General features: G+C 44.8%; 1 long non-coding RNA gene across 1 annotated transcript in view; it reads left to right on the top strand.

Moving 5' to 3' along the window:
• LOC141990977 (uncharacterized) overlaps positions 1 to 25,059 on the top strand; it is a 168,810-nt gene that overhangs the window by 33,075 nt on the left and 110,676 nt on the right. The window lies entirely within an intron of this gene.

Here is a 25,059-nt window from a genome sequence, read left to right as displayed (position 1 = left end):
TACCCAAAGTGGACCTGCTTAACAGATCAGATGCGTCCTGTTTGAGTCATATAGATATGTAGCTCACTTTTAAAAACTGCTTGAATGAATGAATAAACATGTATCTAATGGCAGAATCATTCTAGTGTATTGGCTGCATAATACAAATGTTAAAACTGACTAAAATATGCTTGGGTCTGTATTGACCCTAGAGACTAGGCTGGTTTTTGATGATAAAGTTCAGGACATAACTTCTTTCTTCCATCCTCACCATAAAAGCCAGGAAATTCCATACTATGCCAGTTACAGTACCTCATCCTTAACTCTCACGTGATGCCTGAATTATTTGTATTTTCACAAGGTGAATTAAAGACAGTGTGGCAGCCTTTAATTTCTAATTTCCTGCTATTGACTGACTGAAATCAGAGATCTAATGTTATTAGTGTCAAGCTGTCTAGAGATTTCCCTACACCACCACGCCCACCCCCAAACTCCCACATCCCTCCAGTGGTCAACTAGTTACATGCTGTGTTTCCAATTTAGCCATTTTCCAACACACACCCACCCTGTACATTCAAACACCCCCTCTAATTTCAATTCCTGGAGAAAACATTGCTGGAGTGGCTCACAACCATGAGTGTCAACCTCAGGGCAGACTTTCAAAAAGCAGAGCCCAAACCTCAAACTGGTTGTGAGTTCTATACTTAGATTTCACCAACCAAGTAACTAGTATTTCACACCGAGTAATGCTTCTCTCCTGACTTTGGGGGTTTTATAGCTTTTAATAGTTACAGAGCAAACATTTAAACATTACCTTATAACATGAGAGACAAAAATTGTAAGTAGGATTAATACATGCAGCACGCTACAAGCATTCACAAAGTCTAAACACGTTCTTATAACGCTAATATCTATTTTAACAATACTAACACACAGGTGAGCCTGACTGGTTTCCAGCTATGCACTTGTTAGTGTTTAGTGAGGCCCTGTGGCCTTGGGGTGAGCTGGCACCTGGTCTGCCAGTGTCACAATTAGTACAATACTTTCTTCTGTATGCATCTTACCAGTGATGTTAACTACTTACTGCAATTTCCTACAGTAGCTGGGAACAAGAAATTATCCCTTCAGAGGGCTGAGTCGCCTCCCCCTTGTCTAATGTTAGCAACTCAGCTTGGATGAGGCTCTGTGAAGATATTGCTGCCTCTAAAAACAGGAGCCTCTGTAAGGGTGGAGTGCAAACCTTCAAAGAAGAGAAAATAGTAGTAAGGAGCAGCGCCAACTGGAAAAGTGCCAGATGGAATAGTGAGTGGGCTGCAAGCAAGAGAGGAGGGACAGTCAACACTTAATATGGCTAAATAAAAAGAGATATCCTTGAAGGGGAGAGAACTCATGCTGCTTCTCTCTCATCATCTGAACAAAGGGGATTTTATTCCTTTATATCACTGCTATAGGGAGCTAAGTGCATTAGGGTTTTGTACTGCTACCCATCACATCTGCACTCAATATGATTGTTCTCCAGGCATCCAGGACTGTGAGTCACCTTGTTACCCTTAAAAAGAAAAAAGAAAAGGAGTACTTGTGGCACCTTAAAGACTAACCAGTTTATTTGAGCATGAGCTTTCGTGAGCTACAGCTCACTTCATCGGATGCATAGCATATCGTGGAAACTGCAGAAGACATTATATACACACAGAGACCATGAAGAGGAAGTTTTGTTTCATGGTCTCTGTGTGTATATAATGTCTTCTGCAGTTTCCACGATATGCTATGCATCCGATGAAGTGAGCTGTAGCTCACGAAAGCTCATGCTCAAATAAACTGGTTAGTCTCTAAGGTGCCACAAGTACTCCTTTTCTTTTTTCTTTTTACGAATACAGACTAACACGGCTGTTACTCTGAAACTTGTTACCCTTTGCCACCAGCGTGAGGGAATCGTGCCTCTGCCTGGCACCCTAACACCGCCAGCCTTCCAGCTACTCAAGCACTCTCCTCTTGGCTATACCAGCCCTGTCTTCATCTTGCAAGTTAACAGTAGGTACATCCCTGTCCCTGAGTCCCTTTGAATCGTTCCCCCGTGATATCCAGCCCCTGACACTGGCTACTCACAAAGCCCAGATCCTGTGCCCCCAAAGTTGCAGTGTGCCCCAGTTTTGCTGTAAACCACCACTCCTGTAAACCACACAGCACTTGTGAGCTCTTCTAATCAAACAAAAGTAGGTTTATTTAAGTGAGGATAAATTGATGGAAACAAATGGTTACAATACAAAACAAAACCATAAAATGCAAACCTGTCTTTATACTTAGTAGTTACCTTTGCTATCTAATACAATAGGTTTCCCTTTCCCCAACAAAATTCAGTCTGTTGCAGAGCTGACTAGATTCAAAAGAACCAGGATCCAAACAGTCATGAAACACCTCTGCTCCACAAGGGGTTTCTTCAGCAAATGGATCCAGAGGACCTCTTCCTCTTCTGTTTATACTGAGACAGGTTTTGTTCCTATTCATACAGGAGAGAAACATTTTCTTGTTATACGGAGGCTTTGAGTGCATATAGCTGAGCAGGAAGAGGTTTGCCCCTTTTCATGCTATTTTCAGTGCAGGTTATTGCCTGTTCCGAATCCCACTGAAGTCAATGAGAATCTTTCCATTGATTCCTGCGAGCTTTAGATCAGGGCTTGGAGAGCAAGAGGATTTCAGAATCATGTTGGAATGGATGGAGACCAGAAGGATTCAGCAAGGACTGCATAGGGAGGGGCTGAGAGCGTGTGGTAGAGATTGAAGTGCAAGTTGGGTGACCAGATAGCAAGTGTGAAAGATCAGGACTTTTTAGGGGGCGGGGGGCAGGTAGGGGTATGGGCCCAATCATATCAGGACATCTGGTCACCCTAAGTGCAAGACACTCTGCAATCACACTGCTGCCACAAGCTTCGTGGCAAAACGTCTTAACTGTAAGAACAGTAGGACAATGGAATAGACTGCCTTGGGAAGTTGTGGAAGCTCACTGGAGGCTTTCAAAAGGAGGGTGGATAGCCACCTGTCTTGGATGGCTTAAACACAACAGATCCTGCATCTTGGCGGGGGTTACACTAGATGACCCTTGTGGTCCCTTCCAACCCTATGATTCTATGGCAGATCTACCAAGCTGACTGAAAGTGAACATAAGAACAGCCATACTGGTTCAGACCATTGGTCCATCTAGCCCAGTATCCTGTCTTCTAACAGTGGCTGGTGCCAGATGCTTCAGAAGGAATGAACAGAACAGGGCACTTTACTGAGTGATCCACCCACTGTTGTCCAGTTCCAGCTTCTAGCAATCAGAGGTTTTGGGACACCCAGAACATGGGGTTGTGTCCCTGACCATCTTGGCTAACAGCCATTGATGGAACTATCCTCCATGACATTAGCTAATGCCTTTTTGAACCCATTTATACTTTTGGCCTTCACAACATCCTCTGGCAATGAGTTCCACAGGTTGACTGTGTGTGGGGTGAAGAAGTACTTCCTTTTGTTAGTTTTAATCCTGCTGCCTATTAATTTCATTGGGGCACCCCTGGTTCTTGTGTTATGCCAAGAGGGTAAATACCACTTCCTTATTCACTTTCTCCACACCCTTTGTGATTTTATAGAGTCCAAGGCCTGAGTGGATGGGGCCACATAGGTTTCCACAGTCAAAAAAGATAAGAGTTTTAGGATTGTTCTGTTGGTTGGCAACTCATTACCACAATAGTAATGTTAACTTTCTGCCAGTGATGAGAGAGGGGGGACGTTTCAGTGCACCCCATGCATTGGCATTGCCTCCCAGCTATGTCTCCTTCATAAAAAGAAGGCACCAAAGGAGATGACAGAAAGGCAGGGGGAGCAAAATAAGCTGGGACAAAAACAAAAATTGAAAAAAGCTGGTGGGGGTGGGGAGGGGCTTACAAGAAAATAAAATAACATGAGGACAGGGAAATGAAGTAGCCATCAGGAAACCAAGTCTAAGAGGAGTGAGGTGTAATGAAGAGAAAACACCAGTCCATGGAGCTCTCCACAGGGGCAATCTCAGGCATACTGTAGCCATCATAAAAATATTGTTTTTCGTACAGCAACACCTCAAGCCCAATTTATTACAAAGTAGAGGGAGCTGTTAAACAGGGAGAAGTCCCTTCATCCACTTTTGCTTCTTGGGGACCACATGAGGTTAGTTCAGTTTACACCTTTTATCACCCCTGTGCACATTTCATTGGCTTGCAGGAACATTCTCCCCACGGCAATAAAACCAAAATTACTGCAAAAAGCAGACCATCAAATAGCTCTACTGGAACTCAAAGGAGCTTCATTAATGCAATAGTGGCCACAAAATGCCATTGGATGCTGAGCTTGCTATTTAATGCTAAAGTTTTGACAGTTTGCAGGCCTTGGACTGGGCAGAGTAGTGTAGTGGGACTGGAGGGTGCTAAATAATGCCTCACAGTGTATCATGGTTTCCACTTTCCAAGATAGGGTGGTTTTCATGACCCAAAGTGGTGGCATCATTATTATCAAGATATTGCTGAGTTTTAGAAGCACATCCCTGCCCATCTTTGGAGCACATGCCACATCCTCTAACAAATAAGCAAAGGATTATAAATTTGCACATATTACATGTATATTGCACGCACCAGTAGAAACATGTGCCTTAGAGTTATCTCTTGTGGGAGTACAGAGAATCTGAATAATCTAAATTATGAGAGAAGTCAGGAAGACAGATCACTTTTAAACATTTGAATCCCACAGCTAAGTATTAGCACAGAGAAACTATCTGATTTCATACCAAATCCCCGTCCTCTACCCTCTGCATGAAGCCTGGAGCTCAGCAGTAGATGGGTTAGGTTTTCCAGTTGACTAGTAGAAAGGGCCAGAAAGCACTAGCCTGTTGGAAAGAGCAGCAGATTTGGCAGCTCTGCAATATTCTTGGCACTGCAGATTTCCACCTAGCCGTATCCAGTTCCAATAACTCGTCATCTTGAAAATGTCATAGTCAGATACCTTTGGTAAATAACATATATCAAAGCCTCGTTGCTAAACTGCAACAGCAGAAAGCTTAGTTTTCAAAATGAAGTTGAGAATTTGTACATGTGAGGAAAGGGCTAGTTTCCTGAAGACTGACTGCAGCATTTCCACCCACCACAGACGTGCTCCATTCTAAACTCCTCCAACTTGCTTTTTATATCATCCAGATAGCATTTCCTGCAGACATCACAGGTGATGGCAGACAGGAGAGTCTGACGAACCAATGGGCCAGCTGGGCTCCAAGACACATGTGCCAGGCAAAGCATTTGGCCCTTGAAAGAGACACAACTACTCTTGCTTGCCGCAGCATCTGTAGTTTGTGTCTGAGGATGCCTCAGTGATGTAGATATTCTGTGGGTAATTGGCATAGTGGTGGCTTTTGATATTGTTGACTCCTCTTTCTCCCAAACCAAGCAGAACATGAGAAATGACAGGCTGCGTCTAGGGTAAAATTAATTTATTACACAGTCAGAAAACCCTTATTTTGCCTGTATAAAGTACTCCAGGCAAAGGGCTCTTCTCTGTGTGATCCCTCTATAGATGTTTTAGAAGCATGCTAGTCAATGACAGTCAGGTTAGTCTTATTTCCTTCCTAATTTACTCTTCCTTATGACGAATGAGCCAAATTCTGTTTTCGGTTACACTGAGGTACCCCCACTGACTTTAGTGTCATGGAGTATAGAATTTGCCCCTATAAATGTAAGCAAAATATATGTTTATTCTTTCTTGCATTTAGCATCTACAGCAACATGGCCTGATAGGACAGAAGTGGAATGACTGTGCACATATTCCCAGAGGGAATGTACTTGCTATATGGATAAGCATGGGAAAAATGCATTCATTATCACTTATTTTTAAAATGCATAAAGATTCTATCTAAGCTTATTTCTTGTATAAAATACTACACAGTCTTTCAAATGATCCTGGGTGTCTGCCGGGATAGTTTAGTCAAACAGGAAGCTCCGACCTTTTTTCTCATATAGGTGAAATCAAGTTGGAGCTGTATCTGCTCAGGAATGCAATGCCTTTTTAAGGGTTTCCAAGTCATCCCAGCTCTTCCCCTGCCAGCACATGAGTTACACTTGCATGGTCAAGTGTCCAGCTTTCCGGGTAGAGGATACACTGGCTCAGTCTGATGTCCAGTTTTCAACTTGTTTTGGGTCGATTAAGTTAGAAAAAAGGCATTTAAAATATTAATTTCTGTTCCCCTTGTGGTGATGCAAAGTCACCTCTGTGGGTTTGATTGTCCGTGCTAGTGCTCTCTGCATCACAACGCTGTCTTGGAATCCAAGCGGGTTTGTTTTCCTCTGTTTAGCACTATACAATTGTAGTTTCCATGTGCTAGACACCCCTCTCTGACACACAACCCAACCGTCTTTTAAGCTTTGCCTTCTGACAAAATTGGGCTATGTTTCAAGCAAACCTGGGCTGTGTTTCAAGTGAACCTGAGCCAATTTTTAATTTTATTTCAGTTTATTGATTGGGGTAGAAACCATAATAAACTCAGAGGCTTCCCTTAGTTTTATTTCAACCTGAAACTAGGTAAATCTCAGACAGTTCGGCTGATTTTTCACTTGCAGTGTTTGCCTTAAAATGTAAAGGAAAACTCAGGGGGAGGCAAGGGGGTTAAAACCCCATGACCCAAAACTGAGGGAAGGGTTTGCATGAACCCCAGTGAACTCAAGATGTCTGAGTTTCACATGGCTAGTTATGTTTCAGGGTCAGACTTACCAAATATGACTATTTAAAAGCAATAGAACCCAACACAGGGTCAGATTCTGATTCCCATAATCAAATTGAGTAGCACCTTGCTTCAATAGGGCTACTGCTCATGAAGTGAACTGATCTACATGAGTACAGTTGTCAATATCAGACCTGTAATGTTTCTAACCAACAAAACTGCAATCTGTTAATGACCTAAAGTACAATTATCTTACCTCTGATCTCATATTCCCTGCACCTAACTAGAAGCTGTTTACATAGCAGCCTAGTCTGCAAGCACTCTGAATGCAGAACTCCCATTGATTTTAATAGGACTTCCCTTTTAGAGATAGTTTGTGGCATTAGCTACAGAAGCCAGAGATAGCTGTGTGGCTTTAATACCAATTTTCATGTGGGCTTTTTTTGACATATTTGAAGGGCATCACAAGATTTTAATAAGGAAAACATCTATTTCTAATTAAAATCATATGCAGATCTCCCACTGGTTTGAGCCCTCCTGAGTATGTATAGAGGAAAATGCCTAACTTTCCAACCTTTAACTGTAGGTGTCAAAACTTCCAGGTGAGCAGATTAGTGCCAGTAATGGAACTCACTGTGACCCTGGTGGCTAAAGGACATAAAAGCATTAGACCCAGGATGGGAGATTATAATGGGTTGAAATAGGCAATTATACTCAAACTGAGAACTAATTTTCTCTGAGATGTGATACCAGCTGGAGTGGAAGCGCAGCAGCCATTCCTCACCAGCAACATTACACAATGCTGCTTACAGAAAGAAAAGGAAGGGAGAAGTGGCCAACAGAAAGTGCAGGGAAATGTATGGAGACAATATAAGTGTCTGAGCTGAAATTTGGGCATGATCCAGGAACTAGGACCCCACAGCATCTTTCACAGGAGGTTCATCGGGGTGAAGCTTCTTTCATAGTAAAGCTGCAAGCAGTGCTTCCCAGGCAACTTCGGCTGCAGGTCCCTGCCCTGACTGCTCCTTCCTACCATGTCCTAGCCCCTATTAGCTACCAGCAGTGGGCAGGGAGAGCTAAAGTTGCCAGAGCAACATAGCTAGGAGCTCAGCAATAGAGGACTCTTCTGCGCCTGGTGACGTTCCTGAGGATCACTGCATTCAGTGAACCTTAGGAAAGTCATCAGAAAGGGACTCCCACCCTGAAGGCTTAAGACATTAGATGGAAGATTGAGAACAGAGGCATAGCTACCATCTGTACCATCATTAGCATTGCCCTTTTCACTCCATTCCCTTTCATTGCAGCACAGGCCCCTTTAAAAAAAATCCTGTCTTTGAGAGTCAGTTCTAGCACCACTTTTTGGAAGTGGCGGTCAGAATTCATTATATGAGATCCTGGGGGGACTGAGAGTCATTTTACAGCCCCTTAAGGACCTTCAGCGAGATGAATGCTCTAGCCCTGGTTCTGAAGTAATCAAATTGCCAATATCATCATGGAACCACTTTCTAAGCAGGGCAGACTATACGCTTTTTTAAAATTTTTTCTTTTAAATACAAACATCCCCTCTCCTTCTTACTGTCCTACCAATGACCTTGTCCCTCTCCTGCAGGCAGACTGGAATTCACAGGTTCACACCTCAGACTTGCTCAGGCCTGGGACTCTAATAATGAACAAGTGACTGCCAGATTCTGGACCAGTTTGGAGACAGGATCACTGTTCGCGGCCATAGTGTCGGACCAAACTCAGCACTCACGACTCCCGCAATGGGCTAGACCTACCAATCCTGAGGTGAATGGCCAACGTTTTACATTCCCAGCTCCTCGTATGGTGGCTGAGCTCACTAGCACCTTTTTTACCACTGCCTGAAATGCTGTTAACAGAACAGGGGGGAAAGACCTGTTTTATGTAAACTATTTGCCATGCAGACTCTACTGCAAGAACACGTGGGACCTGACCAAGCAGTTTCTCTTAGGACCTGGCGATGCAGAGAATTAGTGAAACAGCCTGTCTCCTCTGGAGACCTCTGTTCAAATCCAATTTAATTCACAAATGGAAAAACTTGGCAGGCTTGGGCTCGTGTTTGTCTTCATCACAAAACCAGTACAGAATGCTACGTGACTGGCAGTCTCTGCCCAAAAGAGACCTTGGAATAATGGGAAGCTGCAGGTCAGCACTGAAGGTCTGAGGCAGAACTATGTGGGGTACTAAGACTGGAATAGTGAGAGACATTCCAAGTTCAAATTGGGCAGTGCTGTCAGAAATGTGTGTAGGAAAGTTGACTAGCATCTGTGCTAAGACCGTCTTATGTCAGGAATACCTATCATAAGAACCAAAAATCACAAACAAATCAATATAATTGATCTATTGACTGCATCAACAAGAGACAAGAAAGCCAAAGTCTCAATGAGCAAGCACGGTGCCTGTGTCTCCTCTCTTGTAGGCTGTAGCAGCTCTAAGAACAGAATGGCCAAACACGGGAAGGTGCTTAGACATTGAAAGACGCAGTGCCAAAAAAAATTAACTGCATCCTCCACGGCAAATTTTGCTTTCTTTTATTATAAAGCTTCACCGTGTTGGAAGTCTGCATTTCTGTTGTGGCTGAAAGAATTTCTCCCACATTCAAGCCCAGTAACTTAAACAACCTCCTCAGCTCTCCTGTAGGCAGAAAACGTATCACACAGTGTCACAATAGTCCCAGCAGCAGAGTCTTTTTCATATGTATGTTTTCTGGCCATCAGGAACAAGCATTAACCACAACTGAGTAGATTTGTTTATTCTTACCTGCAAAACCAGTGTGCAACCAATGCCAACAGAGTTGCCCACTCCGCTGATGCCGTGGAACCATTTCTGCCAAGTTTGGGTGGCTTCCCCGTAAAGGAGTCATGCACAAAAACCAGGAGGCCTCACACTACCATCATGAACCCTGAATGATGCTGTGAGTTTTGCAGACTGAGATGTTGGTTATAGAACAAATGTCAATGTTTTAAATTCCTTATTCTACTTTTTTTTTTAATTTGAGGCCAGGTTCCACACCTTTACTCATGTTGATGAACCTTTCCTCATACAGGAGGCCTTAGTAAAGCCAATAGGCTTATTTGCATAAATAAGTGCTCCCCAGCATGATTAAAAGTGGGAGAATCTAGCCTTCCATAGCCTTCCCCCCCGCCCGCCCCATTGACCCAGTCAATCAGTTCTGGGGACATATTATAAAAGCTAAAAGGAATAATCCATAAGCGATAATCCAAACACATCAAAATGGCATTAGAAAAAATAGACCTCCCAAAAATTTCCTTCCCATCATCACCCTATCATTCAGCCCATCCCCCAGTCTAACTCTTAACTCCAGAAAAAACCTGGGAAAATACGTGAGTCTTGAAGCATCTCATATAGATCCCCAAATCTGGGCACCAGGTCAGATCCTCAACTGGTGTAGTTCCACTGAAGTCAGTGGAACGACGCACACCAGCTGAGTGAGGATTTATATGACTTTATGTGCAAACCTCAGAGATAACCCCACACTTTTAATAACTGTTTATCTCCATACGTTTTCTTGTCCCCATATTATTGTTTCCAGTTACGGGTGATAGTGAGCCAGTGTGACATGATATGGAAACTACAACATCCTTGCACTATGGAATGTCATCAGAAAGATAAGAAAGTACTGCCTGTTGGAAGTTGATGGGCCTAGGATAGTCAAAGGCGTGAGAGCAAGACTGGGAGCTAGGATTACGGCTCGCTTGTGGGCCTGGTCTAGAGTAGAACTGGGACCAGATCATACATGTGGACTAGAGAAAATATTGGCACTGACTATGGCAGGGTTGCTAGTAAGGAAATTAATTGGTCCTGTCTACAGTTAAGGTTGGGTCCAGTTTTTTGGGCTCAGGCTAGTGATGCACTGGAAGGGGCTCTCAAGGATTCCTGGAAACCACTTATTAAACTGCAACAAATTGAATAGGAAGCTAGTATGATTTCCTTCCTTCTGATGCAGTTACCTTCAGTCTGGATGCAAAACATCATTGCCAGGGATTATCTGTCCTTAACGCTCATAGAAATACTTTTGCCCAACACATTTTTGGTTTTGAAAGGGACCAGATTTCACTAAATTTCAGGTGCTTTTTAATGTGTCAGGAAGGATACCCTTGCCTCCGCCTTGATTTCCTAGAAGTTCTTCATCCCAGCGCCTAGCACCTACTTCAAATCGCACCAGCTGGACACAGTACTATCCTATGTGTATATGCTCTGTCTTTCAGGAACATAATATAATCATCTCCAGCAAACACAGTTTTTAAAGAAGGTTTGACCAAGGAAGAAGGCAAAGCCATTTGGCAAACAAGGGTCTGAGAAAACATTTCTGTTTAAAATGAGTAGATCCCCTAGTCCCTGGCCCACGGGCACTCATAGAATCATAGACTTTAAGGTCAGAAGGGACCATTATGATCGTCTAGTCTGACCTCCTGCACAACGCAGGCCGCAGAATCTCACCCACCCACTCCTGTAACAAACCCCTAACCTATGTCTGAGCTATTAAAGTCCTCAAATCGTGGTTTAAAGACTTCAAGGAGCAGAGAATCCTCCAGCAAGTGACCCGTGCCCCACGCTGCAGAGGAAGGCGAAAAACCCCCAGGGCCTCTGCCAATCTGCCCTGGAGAAAAATTCCTTCCTGACCCTAAATATGGCGATCAGCTAAATCCTGAGCATGTGGGCAAGGCTCACCAGCCAGATACCCAGGAAAGAATTCTCTGTAGTAACTCGCATCCCACCCCATCTAACACCCCATCGGGCATATTTGCTGCTAATAGTCAAAGATCAATTAATTGCCAAAATTAGGCTATCCCATCATACCATCCCCTCCATAAACTTATCAAGCTTCGTCTTGAAGCCAGATCTGTCTTTTGCCCCCACTGCTCCCCTATACAGGCAGAAGGGGGAATTTTGAGTGAGCTGGTTATTTAAAATATTGGCAGCACATCACTGGGAAGAGGGAATGAAGAACAGAGAAAACAAGGGAAGAGGCAGTGTAGTGTAAGAATAGGATAGAGTATCCCTTTAACTAGTCAGTGAGCCCTCTAGTGGCGCTCACAGCGTTCTATATTTTAGAAGGTGCCAGAAACTAGTCAGAGCAGCATTATGTAGGAAAGTAGGCCTTGCGTGTTTGTGTATATTTACTTAAGACATACGTACCTAGCAGTGAGAGACAATAATGGGGGGAGGAGCAAGAGAGAAAGTAACACAACAGGTGGGACAGACCAAACAGGTGAAAGCAGATTCCTAGTGGGTCAAGAACCACTCCTCCCACCCCCCATATTTAACTGTTTCACCTTCTCTTGCCAACTGGGTTGTCTCCCTACTCCTCCCCTTAACCAATCCATGTATCTCTCTCCCCAGACAAGAACATGCTGCATTTATGGCTCCCTAATGATAATTGTTTCATGTACCATCTGTTGGGTAGTAACATTAGAGGACTCCATTTGTGTAAAACTAAACTGATTCTTTATTAAGAGAACTATTTACAGAGGTATTTCAACTGCATCTAGGAGTCAATTCATTTGCATACAGACCAACTTCCTGGTGCCTTTCCAAACTCTTCCCTTTTGCAACCTCTGCTCCACCCTCCAAGTTCCATGCAGGTTGCTACACTTTCCTTACAAGAATTTTTGTTATTGTTCCATCTTTTGTACAATCATTTGCTTAGTTACTGGGGCCAGAGGTTACCAGTACATAGTCCACTCTAGGGATATTGCCTTTACTGCCAACCAGTTGTCTGCCCCATAGTTTTTCATGTATCCTGATCTTCTAAACAATCTTCTAGTTCTGTTGTTGTTGTTGGAGGGGAATTGTTTCCACCCACTGCAGCCTTCAGTATGTTAGCGGTCAACCTTTTTTTCCCTCTGTATTGCTCATATACCTTGTTTCTGACTCTCCTATGTCAGGCCAGCTGATGACTCATTCTAGGCCTTCCTGGTCCTGGCTTTGGTCCATCTGTCTAGGTGTGCTGGTTGTCTGCCACCACTCAGCAGTTGTGTTCAGTTTCATCTCTGCCACTGTCCTGAGTCTGTAGCCACCTCTTGTGACATGCAGCTTGGACTGTTACCTTTCACTATTGCTTTGTGTGGCTATTCGATGGTTGGATCCAGACCTGCTCACCTGAGCACAGTGACTTCAGGTCCTTGGCTCCTTTGTTGTAACGGGCTGCCAGCTTAGCTTGGCATTCTCTTAACTGCTTCTCTTTCCTGTCTATCATTCCTCCACTGGGCTGCAGCAAACTGCCCCACATAGGAAGCAGAGTCTTGGTTCTCCAACACATTAGTCCCTGTGCTGGGGCACTATCTAGTCCCTGGGTGGGTGTACTGTGATGGTCCAACATTGCTAGATCTTCCTGCCTGTTTTGCTTTTGCCGTCAGTCTCTTGGCAGTCGTTAATGCTGACTCTGGCTTCCCATTGCTTTGTGGGTATGACAATCCCAACAGGGGTCAAACAGCATGACTACCAACCTCAGGATAGACTGTTTAAAAAAAAAAACCCAGGCACAAACCCCAAATTGGCTGTGAGTTCTAAACTTAGATTTCATCAACCACCCGCACCACTCCTCAGGCATGTTAACAGCCTTAAACAGAGTTAGAGGTGGTCCTCTTGGATACTCTGGCCTGTCTTGCCACCCATGTGAGCATATCTCTGTCACAGATAGCCCTTAAACCAAGAATCACAGCAATATTCAGGTTACTCCTAGTCCCAAAGGACCAGTCGCTTACCACAGGTCAATTGCATCTTAGATCTCACACCAAGGACAACAATTGTGGCCAATCCTATAATAAACTAAATGAAGATTTATTAAATAGGAAAAGGAAACTAGAGAGTTATTTACAGGGTTGATGAAAACAAACATACACACACAAATGAGTTACAGTCTTGAGTTTTAAAAGATAATAGAGTCTTCTATAATCAGTAAGCTCTATTTGTCCTTTTTAACCCAGGCTAAGCAGCTGGGGGATCTCTTGCTTATGCCTAGGAAATGTCTTGCCCCTCCAAGGTCCTAGAAATATAGAGATGCTTAGTTTCTTTTGTTTGGGGTTTTAGCCTTCTCCTGCCATGTGCTCTCTGCTGCAAACTCAGCTGGTGGGAGGAGTCCATTCGCATGACTCATCTTTATGGGAAGGAAAGCAAAACAACAATAAGTGTCTTTCATCCTTTTGTTGACAATTTCTCAATCCAGATGTAGGGAGTTTGCAGTTGTAAGATCCAACCATAGCCTTTATCAATAGGTCTTCTCTTTCAGGAGGGGTGTAACAATTTCTATAGAAGAGTAGCTCTTCATTGCCCTCTCCTGCATAGTGATTCACACAGCTCACACTACATCCACACAAATATCACATTACAATATGGAACACCGATATTACAAGAAAGATTAAGTCAACGAGTCACTAGCATTCAGTAGAGTCCACACACCAAACACTTTCTTATCATTCTAATACCTATGCTATTAATGTTAACCCATAAGTGAGCCAGATTTCAGTGTCTGTCTGTGTTCAGTTAAGACATGGGGACCTTGGCATGAGCTAGTGCTTGGTCTGCCAGAGACAGAGTGGATACCCAGGGGAAGATGTCTTGAGTTCAAATTCCCATTTGGCACTGAACTGTTTGAATTCTGCTGCAGTATACTATGGCCCACTGTCTGAAAATAGCATATCAGGAATTCCCTATCTTGCTAAATGCACCTTCCATTTCCAGATAATAGTTTTTTCTTAAGTGTCCTCCAGATAGTCCACCTCCCAGAAACTGGAGCAGTCATCAGCTGTGACCATGTAGTTCCTGTCATTACAAATGAACAGGTCTGTTCTGACCTTTTCCCAGGGTCGGGTTGAGATTTCATGAGGCTGTAGAGTCTCCTTCTGATGTTGATCATTGTATTCTTTGCACACCTCATGCTGTTCTGTGTATATTCTCAACTGGACAGTCATGCATGTGCATGTAGATACACTCCCTGGCTCAACTCAGGTATGCTTCAGTGCATGGTTGAGTTTATGCTGGAAGACCTCTTGGGCTGGGCTGCTGCCCATTGGCATTCATACCCAGCAATACTTGCCAAAAAGGTGTGGCAAAGATTGTCAGGGGGATGGCTTGCTCATCTATTTCAATATACTAGAACCCATTGTTGACATCACAAGCAGTGAACACTTTTGGCCTAGATAGATTGGGTAGTATGTCCTCAGTCATTGATAGTTGGTAGTGACTTCTTTTCAATGTTCTATTAAGAGGTTATTGATCAATATGGATTCTCAGTTTCCTTGAAGTTTTTCTCACCTCTACTAGACTACTGTTCCACACTGAGCAAGTTTTGATGGATGTAATGTGCTCCTTCTTTGCAGGCTTGACAGTTCCTTCTTCAATAGCTTCACCAGGACTAATGGAATTCTGTGTTTTGGGAACCTCAGGGGCTCCATGTGGGATTTTATTTCTAACTGCAGCTTGTCCTCTAGGTGTCCATCTCCTTAAAATATGTCCTTACATTCTGTTAGAATACTAGGCAGGGCCCATGGTAACTGTTTCCCCTTCTCTCTCACATTGAGGATACTATGGTGTTATCCTGTAATCAGTGTGAGAGAGAAAGGAGAACAACTGACAGCTTTCTTGTGCAGCATGTGTACGTTGAGAGTCTTTGGATCGACTAAAATCACACTGCAGACATCCTCCTCCTCCTCCTCGCTGGAAGCTTCTGTGTCCTCAGTCACTCTATGTACTGTTGTAGATGCAGTTTGGGGACATAGGGTGGTTCTTTTCCCCACATTTCTGGCACCATTGCCCATAGGCTGGGCATCTTTCTTTCAGCATTTCATGCTGCTTTCCATAGTACATATGCTGGAACACGACGCCTGCATTATCAGTCAATCTGTCTCTGCCCCGATTTCTGGGTTCCTTTATCTTGAGTGTATGTACTTGTTCTGTACTAGTGACTGTCATTGTTTTGATCCTTTCCTAGGACAGTTCAGCTGCCATAGCTATTTGGAGGTATTTCTCTAGGTTTAATCTGTTTCTCTCAATAGTCTGTCCTGTAAACTGGACTCACATGTCCCACAAGTGATTCCCCCTCTAATTAGTGAGTCTTTTATGTCTCCAAAGTTATACGTAGCTGCTAGAGTTCTCAGCTCTATAATGAATCTATTCCTTCTTCTGGGATTTTTGTTTGTTTTGTTTTTGGGTTTAAAAAATGGTAAAATTAAACTGGCCCTTTATTAAGAGAATTATTTACTGAGATGTTGCAACTGCAGCTGGCATTCTAGTCATGGGCATACAGACTGACTTACTAGTGCCTCCTATAAATTCTTCCCTCCTGCAACTGTGCTTCTTCCTTCAGGTTCCATGCAGGTTGCTACATTCATATACACGTATAAAATACATGTTAAAATGCACACTTGAATAGGAATTGTTACAAAGTTCCTGCTCTACCTTAGTGGGTCTTGTGCTTATTGGCAGATTGGCTCGCCTTGGAACTTCACTGCAGCCCTCAGCTTGGCCATTTTTCTGAACCCACAGTCCGGTCGACTCCTCCTGTGTCTGACCAGGAGTTGGGAGGATTTGGGGGGAACCCGGGCCCGCTCTCTACTCCGGGTTCCAGCCCAGGGCCCTGTGGAATGCAGCTGTCTAGAGTGCCTCCTGGAACAGCTGTGCGACAGCTACAACTCCCTGGGCTACTTCCCCATGGCCTCCTCCCAACACCTTCTTTATCCTCACCATAGGACCTTCCTCCTGGTGTCTGATAATGCTTGTACACCTCAATCCTCCAACAGTATGCTTTCTCACTCTCAGCTCCTAGCGCCTCTTGCTCCCAGCTCCTCACACGCACACCACAAACTGAAGTGAGCGCCTTGTTAAAACCCAGGTGCACTGATTAGCCTGCCTTAATTGATTCTAGCAGCTTCTTGATTGGCTGCAGGTGTTCTAATCAGCCTGTCTTAATTGTCTCCAGAAGGTTCCTGATTGTTCTGGAACCTTCCCTGTTACCTTACCCAGGGAAAAGGGACCTGCTGAGCCTGGGGCTAATATATCTGCCTTCTATTACTCTCCTATAGCCGTCTGGCCTGACCGTGTCACAGAATACACTCAAATACTTGTGCATATAACCAAAAATGTCTGCACACACTATTATACATAAACACTTACACCTATTCACACACATGAGTACCCATGCACAGATCCCATTAGTTAGCACACTCTTTTAGTATTGCCATAACATAGTATTGAGGGTGTGGGATCTGCGGGCCTAAAAATAGGCAGCAGGCTGACAGCTGATCTCAGCACAAAAGAAACTCCATATATCAGGAATTTCAATGGTTGACAGGCGGTGGATCCATCCTGCTTTGTGCTCCCTGCATGCCCCCCAGTTTCCCTCTCCCCCCACCCACCCAATGTCTAACGCCTTCAGCATCCTCCCAGCAGAGTTTTCTGGAAGCTACACAAACAAAGCAAGCACCCCTCGGATGTATTTCACAGGAATTCTCTGCATTGGACTTGCACATGAGTGGCGAGAGAGAATTTTAACAGGCAAAGCTCATATGAGCTCATCTCAGGAGACTGGGCATTCCATCACTCACTCATGGGCCAGGGGGAATTTAGGCCTTTATTGGGGGAATTGAATTCACGTGCATTGGCAGAGATGGTAAGACTGAAATAGCAGGGGGTACTACAGTTCATGCAGGGGTTCATTAGCAGAGGTTTGCGGGGCACTCAGGACTAGAATAGCAGCTGGTGCTGCAGATCAGGATCAAGGTGCCTTGGCAGAGCCGTGTAGGGAAGCTTGCATAATGATTAAAACTCCCCATGGCTGGTTGCTCTGACTCCATTCCGGCCTTTAACTTTCCTAAGATTTAAAAACTCTCTTGAGTATTTGGATTCTTTGATCTGCATAGAATCAATGATTATTTTTTTCATTATAAAATACAATTTCAGCTGCTGATATTACTGGGGAGTCGCCTGTAGGCAGCTCTCACTCTGATATACAGGCAAGTGTTTGGGGGTAAGGTGGGGGCAAAGTGAGGGTGGGTCACATTGTGAGTGATCTGCATTCCAGGGAGGATTCTCTGAGGCGAACACTGCCTTTGCTGAGGAGGGCAGCAGGTTTTGTGGTGGGAAAAGTCGGCAGATCTCATCTGCAGAAACTTTCCATACTTTTATTTTTCTTGGCCTAAATGCACATTTTTTCCTTCACCTTTTCCTTGTTGCCGTGATTTTCTGGAGGTGGTGTTACAGATGTGGTACAAATTGCACTGTAAGATATATGCACGTCCAGGGAATTGAAACAAGATGTTTCTCTCTCACTGAGTCCAGAGGCGATCCCTATGAAATAAACCCAGACGTCACTTCTTCATAAGGTATGGATCTGTCTGACAGGCTTGGGCAAAGTGCTGAGCCCTGGAACTGCTAATTGTTATGAAAACCATGGAGGTTTTGAACATATGCAGAAATCTTTCAAAGGAATCATTCCCCATTAATGCTCCACTTCATGCCTCTTAAAATAGAGCTTTTGGCTCCTATATCTTTGCTGTTTGGCTCTTGTAATGGCAGAACAACTTGCTGGTGATGCTGGTGAATAACTGGCTTGCTTGCATCCATCCTGCAGCCTGTCACTACCATGACATTTTCATAAGTGATGTTAGCACTGGTGGAAGGGGGCAGATTGACAGTCCTAGAGGGTGATATTTTCTTTTTATCTGTAGCACAGGTAGTAGCAATGTAAGCTTCCCTGCACCACTCAGCTCAAGCCACATCTAAGTGAGAGGATAGTTCATTCCCCTTGTGCACGGACTCTTAGGCCTGTCTACTTAGGCAGCAAACAAGGGTGCTACATATGGCAGTGTTTTTTATGGTGTATGCCTCTGTCCGCTACAAAATGGAGTGAGGCTACTAACTTATTTCTCATAGAGCAATTAAACAGCTAGCAGATGTTCAAGACTTTAAGTCACTACTGACTTGAGAAACATCAGAACAATTGCTCTAGGAGAGAAAGGTAATGTGCTCTGGTACCCTCTGCTTGAATTATCCAGTTCTTATTGGGACACGTCTAATTTAAACCTATATTAAAAGGGGATGGCGTACTACTGCCAAAGGTAACGCTAATAATGGAGCAGAAGCTAAAAGCTACATAATGAAGCATGGAAATATTAGTTTGGGAAAACTTCAGCATGTCTGCCCATTTCTAGGAGACAGAACAGATCTGTATCTCACAGAGAGGTGGGAGAGCAAACAGATTGGTTAGAGAGAAAATTATAGCAAAAGACAGCTTGAAGAATGTGAAGAAGCTTAAAGGGTTGGCCATGTTGCAAGAGCAGAGATTGAAGCGAGATTAGTACGGAATGGAGACCAACATATGGCAGGTGTAGCAATAAATTACCAGTGATGTAGATGGGGAGACTAACTGGGGACCATTTTAGGAGCTTTAGGATCTCAACTAGGACTGGGATTCTTTAGTGCTGGAATGGTAGAACCAAAGTGAACCTTTACTGTTCACAGTGCAAACTGAGGCTGCATGATGATGTAGCTAGAAGGTTACCAGAGATTTGCTAATATTCAAATAAATGCAAGTGGGACTCATGAAAGCAAACTACAGCCACATAAAGAAGGGTAGACTGATAAAGAGGCTGGCACAATTCCTGAGAGTGCTTCCACAATTAATCTGCACAAGAATGGAATTTCTGTCTCTGCCATTGCTGTCTGGTATTCATAACTGATGCTATCAAGTGTAAGCAAAAAGCTGTGATTCCAGTGCCTGAGAAAGCTGTGACCATGTCAAATACCTTCATATAAAGAGAGAAACAAAATCACCAACAGGCAGCCACAAACACACCTCAGCACCTCCAGCCCTGTCATAGACCAGGAGATCAGATCTGGTCATCAGATCAGTGGTGGTCAGGAGCCAGGAACTAGAGTCAGGGGTCAAAGAAGGAGACAGAATCAAGAGGCAAGCCAAGGGTCAGAGCCAGAGTCAGTAGCTGGGGTGGGAGTAGGAGCAGGGATTTGGAACAAGGCAGGAGGGCAGGAATCAGGAACAGAACAGGAAGGCAGGAATTGGGAACAAGGCAGAGCTCAGGAGTCATGCGAGAAGGCAAGTTCCTACAGTGGCAAGTAGTTGATCTGTGACTTCTAGTAGAAAATATCCCCAACAACTGGTGATGGGACACTAGATGGGGAGGGCTCTGAGTTACTGCAGAGTATTCTTTCCCAGGGGTCTGGCTGGTAGGTCTTGCCGAAATGCACAGGGTCCAACTGACTGCCATATTTGGGGTCATGAAGGAATTTACCCCTGGGTCAGATTAGCAGAGACCCTGGGGGCTTTTCACCTTCTTTTAGGTCACAGGTCACGTGAGTAACCTAGAGTAAATGGTGGATTCTCTGTAACTTGAAGTCTTTAAACCATGATTTGAGGACTTCAGTAACTCAGCCAGAGGTTGTGGGTCTATTACAGGAGTGGGTGGGTGAGGTTCTGTGGCCTGCAATGTGCAGGAGGTCAGACTAACTGAGCATGATGGTCCCTTCTGGCCTTAAATTCTATAAGTCTGAGTCCAGTGTAGCAGCCAGCCAAGGATTCACATAGTTGCTCACACAACTTCCTGTTCCTCTTCCTGGCTTAAATAGTGAGTCTTAGCCAGCTGGAGAGGCTGGACATCTCTTTCCATTAGGACCTTCCTGGGCAGTGCCTATGGTGAGCTAGTATCCACCAGCCCACCCTCATGCTGGTACAAGTAAGCTGCTGGTGGGTGGCTGCACTCTGAGGACTGCCTGAGGATCCATGGAGTTGGATTCAAGACACATGATCCCTCACATCTCCCTTCCCAGGGCACCCTCTGCAAGTCAGTGGGGTGGGTTTTCCAGTTTGGTTCTTTTGGAAGCTCTTTACCAGATCAGGGGTGTGGACATTTTCTGTGTGCTTAAAGGATCATTCTTCGAGAGGGTTGTAGTCTGAATCAAATACCAGAGTTTACCACATCTCATTCGGGCATCAAGGATCTCCTGGAGGACATATTTGTTGTGACCATAAACATGTACCAGGAGGCCGGGGAGCAGCTGGGAGTGATGAGGAAACATCCTGCAATAGAAGCTTTAGAAGTGATACGTGAAACACGATGTGGATTCAGAGGGACTGGGGCAGGAGGAGTTCAAAGGTAACCAGATTGATTAGGTGGCAAATTCAGTAGGGGCCCAGGAACTGGTAATCTAGTTTGCAAGAGGGCCTGTCTGTGCACAGATATATAGTTGAAAGCCACAACATCTGACCTATGGAAAAAATGGGCCCTTCTTGTCATTGTTCTGCATTTTGCTTATTGCTTCTCTTGGCATCCTGTAGGTGGGTTTTAAGGTCACCTTGGGGCTGATGGATCTGTTGCACCCAGTCTAAGGCTGTGGGATTGGGGAGGCCATAAATAGTTCCAGGTAAAATCAAAGGTGGACCCCATAGTTTGTTGAAAAGGGGTTCTGTCATGTAGAAGCATGTTCCATATTGTTGTATGCAAACTCTACATGGGGTAGTAGCAAGGACCAGTCGTCTTGGTGGTAGTTTATATAGCACCATAGGTACTGTTCCAGAATTTGGTTTGTTCTGTCTACCTGACCATTTGACTGAGGGTAATAGGAAGAGGAGAGACAGGAGCAAATGCCCAACACCAGAGGACTTCACACCAGAAGTGGAAGTTGTGCGCTGCAATCAAAGATGATGTGTTCCAGGAGGCCAACAGCTTGATGCACCCAGAGCCAGGCAGTTTCCTACTTATCCCTAGCTCTAATACATACGAGGTTATATGACCCTGGAGGTCTAATTTTGTGTATATCCAGGCAGCCCCTACATGGTCCAATAGTTCAGGGATTAAAAGTAGGGGGTACAGTTCCTAAGGGTGATCTGATTCAGCACTGAGTAGTTCATACAAAATCAGAGGCTACCATCTTTCTTTTAAAACAAAGAGGACCAGCGCCCCAGCAGGCAAGATGGATTTGCAAATCAAGCCCTTGGCCAGGTTCTTCTGCAGGTAGGTGCACAGGGTGGTTAATTTGGGTTCAGACTTGGCATAAATGCAACCAAATGGAATGTTCTCTCTTGGCGGTAGTTAGGTGAGCAGTCCAAATCCCTATGTGGGAGTAGGATGTCTGCATTCTTTTTTTCAAATACATCGGCAAAGTATGTTCGGTGGAAGTCGAGGCGCCACATCAGCAAGCGAGTCTGTTGGACCAGCTACTCTGGCTTGTGACTGTCAGAGCTCTGCTGGGCACTCGCTACTTCCTGGGATCAAGTAGTGCTGCCGGCAGTATTCCGAAGAGAAGTTGACCTTTAGTTTGTGCCAATGAATGAGAGCGTTATGGAAAGTCAGCCAAGAAATACCCAGGATCAGAAGAAAATGCAGGGAAAAGGCACTAAAACTGCAGCATCTCTTGGTGTCCTTGGATGGTGACTTCTAAGGGCATGGCCTGGAGGATAGCAGGGGCCCATCAATTTCTCTCAATAAAGTTCTCTGCTGCACCCGAGTCAATGAGGGCCTGCTGCAGAGGGATTGGAAGGGAGTGCTCTGGAACAGAAACCAATGGGGGCGGGGAGGGGAATGGCTGTAGTGCCACCCATCATTCTGCCTGCCATCCACGCAGTCGGTTGTCAAACCAGATGACAAGAGCCATAGAGGTGCCCAAATCCATCACGAACTCAACTCTAGCCAGTTCATCCGTGATCTCATCCTGCAGTCCCCATCAGAACTGGAACAGCTGGGCTGCTGCATTCCACTCTGTCTGATGTGAGATGGCAGAAGTGTGCTGCATAGGAGGCAGCTGTTCCTGACCTGTCGGAGTTTCTGCAAGGAGGCCTCAGCAGAGCGAGCATGGCTGGCATCACCAAAGATGGTTGATATTGCCAGCTGGAAAGTGTCCCAGCTAGATAGCACTGGACTGCTGGCTTCTAGCATGGGGAGGCCTAGTCCAAGGCCTCCCCAGTCAGCAGGCTGACTATTAGGCCTACCTTGGTCTGGTCGGATGTGTATGGTTGAGGGAAAAGCAAGAATAAAAAGTGGCACTGGATCATGAAGCCTCGAAATTTGGAATGGTCCTCACTGAAGTGCTCCGGGAGGTGGGGACATGTCCTGGCTCATGGGCCTGGAGCACACTGTTCTCTGCACAGAGTTGAAGGACTTGCCCCTGCAGTAACCAGCTGTGTGAGCCGCACCCACAAGGCTTGGTTGTCCATCTGGAGGCAGGTCAACTGCTCCTGGAGTGCCAGGACTCCTTGGGGGTAGGGAGAGATCCACTAGGTTCATACCAGGTTAGGCCCACTCAGAGGGGTTAGTGGTCCAAGCAAACTGTCCTTTACTGGCATATAGGCGGTCATGCCTAGTGGTCAGAGCTGTGGGGGTCAGGAGCTGAGAACCAGAGCCAGGGGTTAAAGATGGAGACAGAGTCAGGAGTCAAGCCAAAGGTCAGAGCCAAAGTTAGTAGCCAGGGGTGGGGCATAGGAGCAGTCTTTTGGAACAGGACAGGAAGGCAGGAATCAGGAACAAGGCAGGGCTCAGGAGTCAGGCAAGAAGGCAGGGTCAAATGTAGCAGCCAGCTAGGGATTCACTTTGTTACTCAGAAAACTTCCTGTGCCTTCTGGCTTGACAAGCGAGTCTGAGCCAATCGGAGACGCCAGACATCTCTTCCAATTGGGACCTTCAGGAGTGGTGCCTCTGGTGAGCTAGGGTCCACCCAGGAACATATTTACCATGAAACAAACCATGCCGTGGCACAGGGCCCCCAATGACAAGGGGCCCCCCAAAATGTTCTCTCCTTCTTATGTTATCCATAAAGTTTAATTCCAGAAGCAGATTTCTCTCCTCTTCATATCAACCCCAATGGCCCCTCCCAAACACTGCCAGTATCTTCTGTTTCCCAGGTTTAGGACGCATTAAGCGGTGCTTTGGTGAGAGGGGAGAGGAGACAAGGCAAGTGCTATATTGAAAATGAAACCCTTTGCTGTCTATTTATATCATGCCCTCCAGGAGAGGTCTCACTATCATTTGTCACTTGGTACCTTATCTCTTCTTACTTTGTAAACTGTCTCCTTCCTTCTGTGCATTTCCCCAACACCCATGTCTGGCTATCACCAGCTAGAAGGCTGCCTCGTTTTGTGCCCTAATGTGAGGACTCAAAAAAGGTGTATAGCAGCTAAAGGAAAGCTTCAGGGATCCATTTACTGCTGCCTTAGGTGGCTCCAGAAAAACTTGTGCTAGGAGAATAAGTTATAACTGCAAATGTTTCACAGTCTCCCTTGATGTGACCTGAGCAGCTGTGAAATCCCTGGGGGCTGCCACTTTAATTATAACTCAAGCAGGAGCTGCAGCATGATGACATATATCAAACCAGGTAGAACCCAGAGGCACAAGGAGCAGTAGTTTTCCACAGCTCTTTGTGAAGAGCAGTGTGCATCTGACAAGGAAATGCACACTAAGCAAAACAAACAACAAAAAAGAAAATACAGAACTTATCCTGAAAGAGGTGTGCACATCTGCTGCCGTTCCTTGTCACCAGGGGCAGCTCTGACCTTCCTGTCTTATTACATGTCCTAAGGCTGATCATTCATCTGCTTCCTACTTTGTTTTTTCATGTATAGTTTTGCACCATGTCGGGAATGTTAAAAAAATAATTATTAGTGATTCATGGCCCAGTCTCACAAACATACACAAGTATCTTTATTCATGTGAGTCTGTATGTGGGCTAGTGTAAAAGAGCAGCATTTGGCCCAGGGGCTCTACAAATTCATTCAGAAAGTTTATTCTCTTACCATGTATAAAAATACAAAAGAGTCTCTTGTGGTGTAAGATGATGCTATCTATCTAATTGCATTTATAATGTTTCCAAATGTTCCCTTTCATGTTGCTGGTTGTTGCTTCTTACGAGTTTTTGAGCCAGGCTTTAATTTACAGTTCCTGCTGGAGAAACTGTAAGGAAGAGAACTGCAGATATCAGGCTATCCTCACTTTAATGGGCAAACTGAAAGTCAAATGACAGGTTTCAGAGTAGCAGCCATGTTAGTCTGTATTCGCAAAAAGAAAAGGAGTACTAGTGGCACCTTAGAGACTAACCAATTTATAAGCTTTCGTGAGCAATTGGTTAGTCTCTAAGGTGCCACTAGTACTCCTTTTCTTTTTGAAAGTCAGATGGTTAAGGAGGGAAGGACATTTGCTGGAATGAATGGCCCAGCAGCCTCCAGCGCTCTTGGAAGGCTAAAGGAGAGACATTAGTCGCTCGTCACCGACCTCTTCTTTCTCAGGGCCTGGTCATGCAGGAAGAGAAATCTCTCTTCTCTAATCAGTAACTAGAGAGAAGAGGAAAGTTTCACATGGAATTGGGGGGAGGGGGCTTCTTCCCCA

Source organism: Natator depressus, chromosome 7 (assembly GCF_965152275.1).
Source record: "Natator depressus isolate rNatDep1 chromosome 7, rNatDep2.hap1, whole genome shotgun sequence".
Taxonomy (NCBI): Eukaryota; Metazoa; Chordata; order Testudines; family Cheloniidae; genus Natator; species Natator depressus.
The sequence above is the reverse complement of the archived record's forward strand: the minus strand, read 5'-3'. Positions and strand labels throughout refer to the sequence as shown.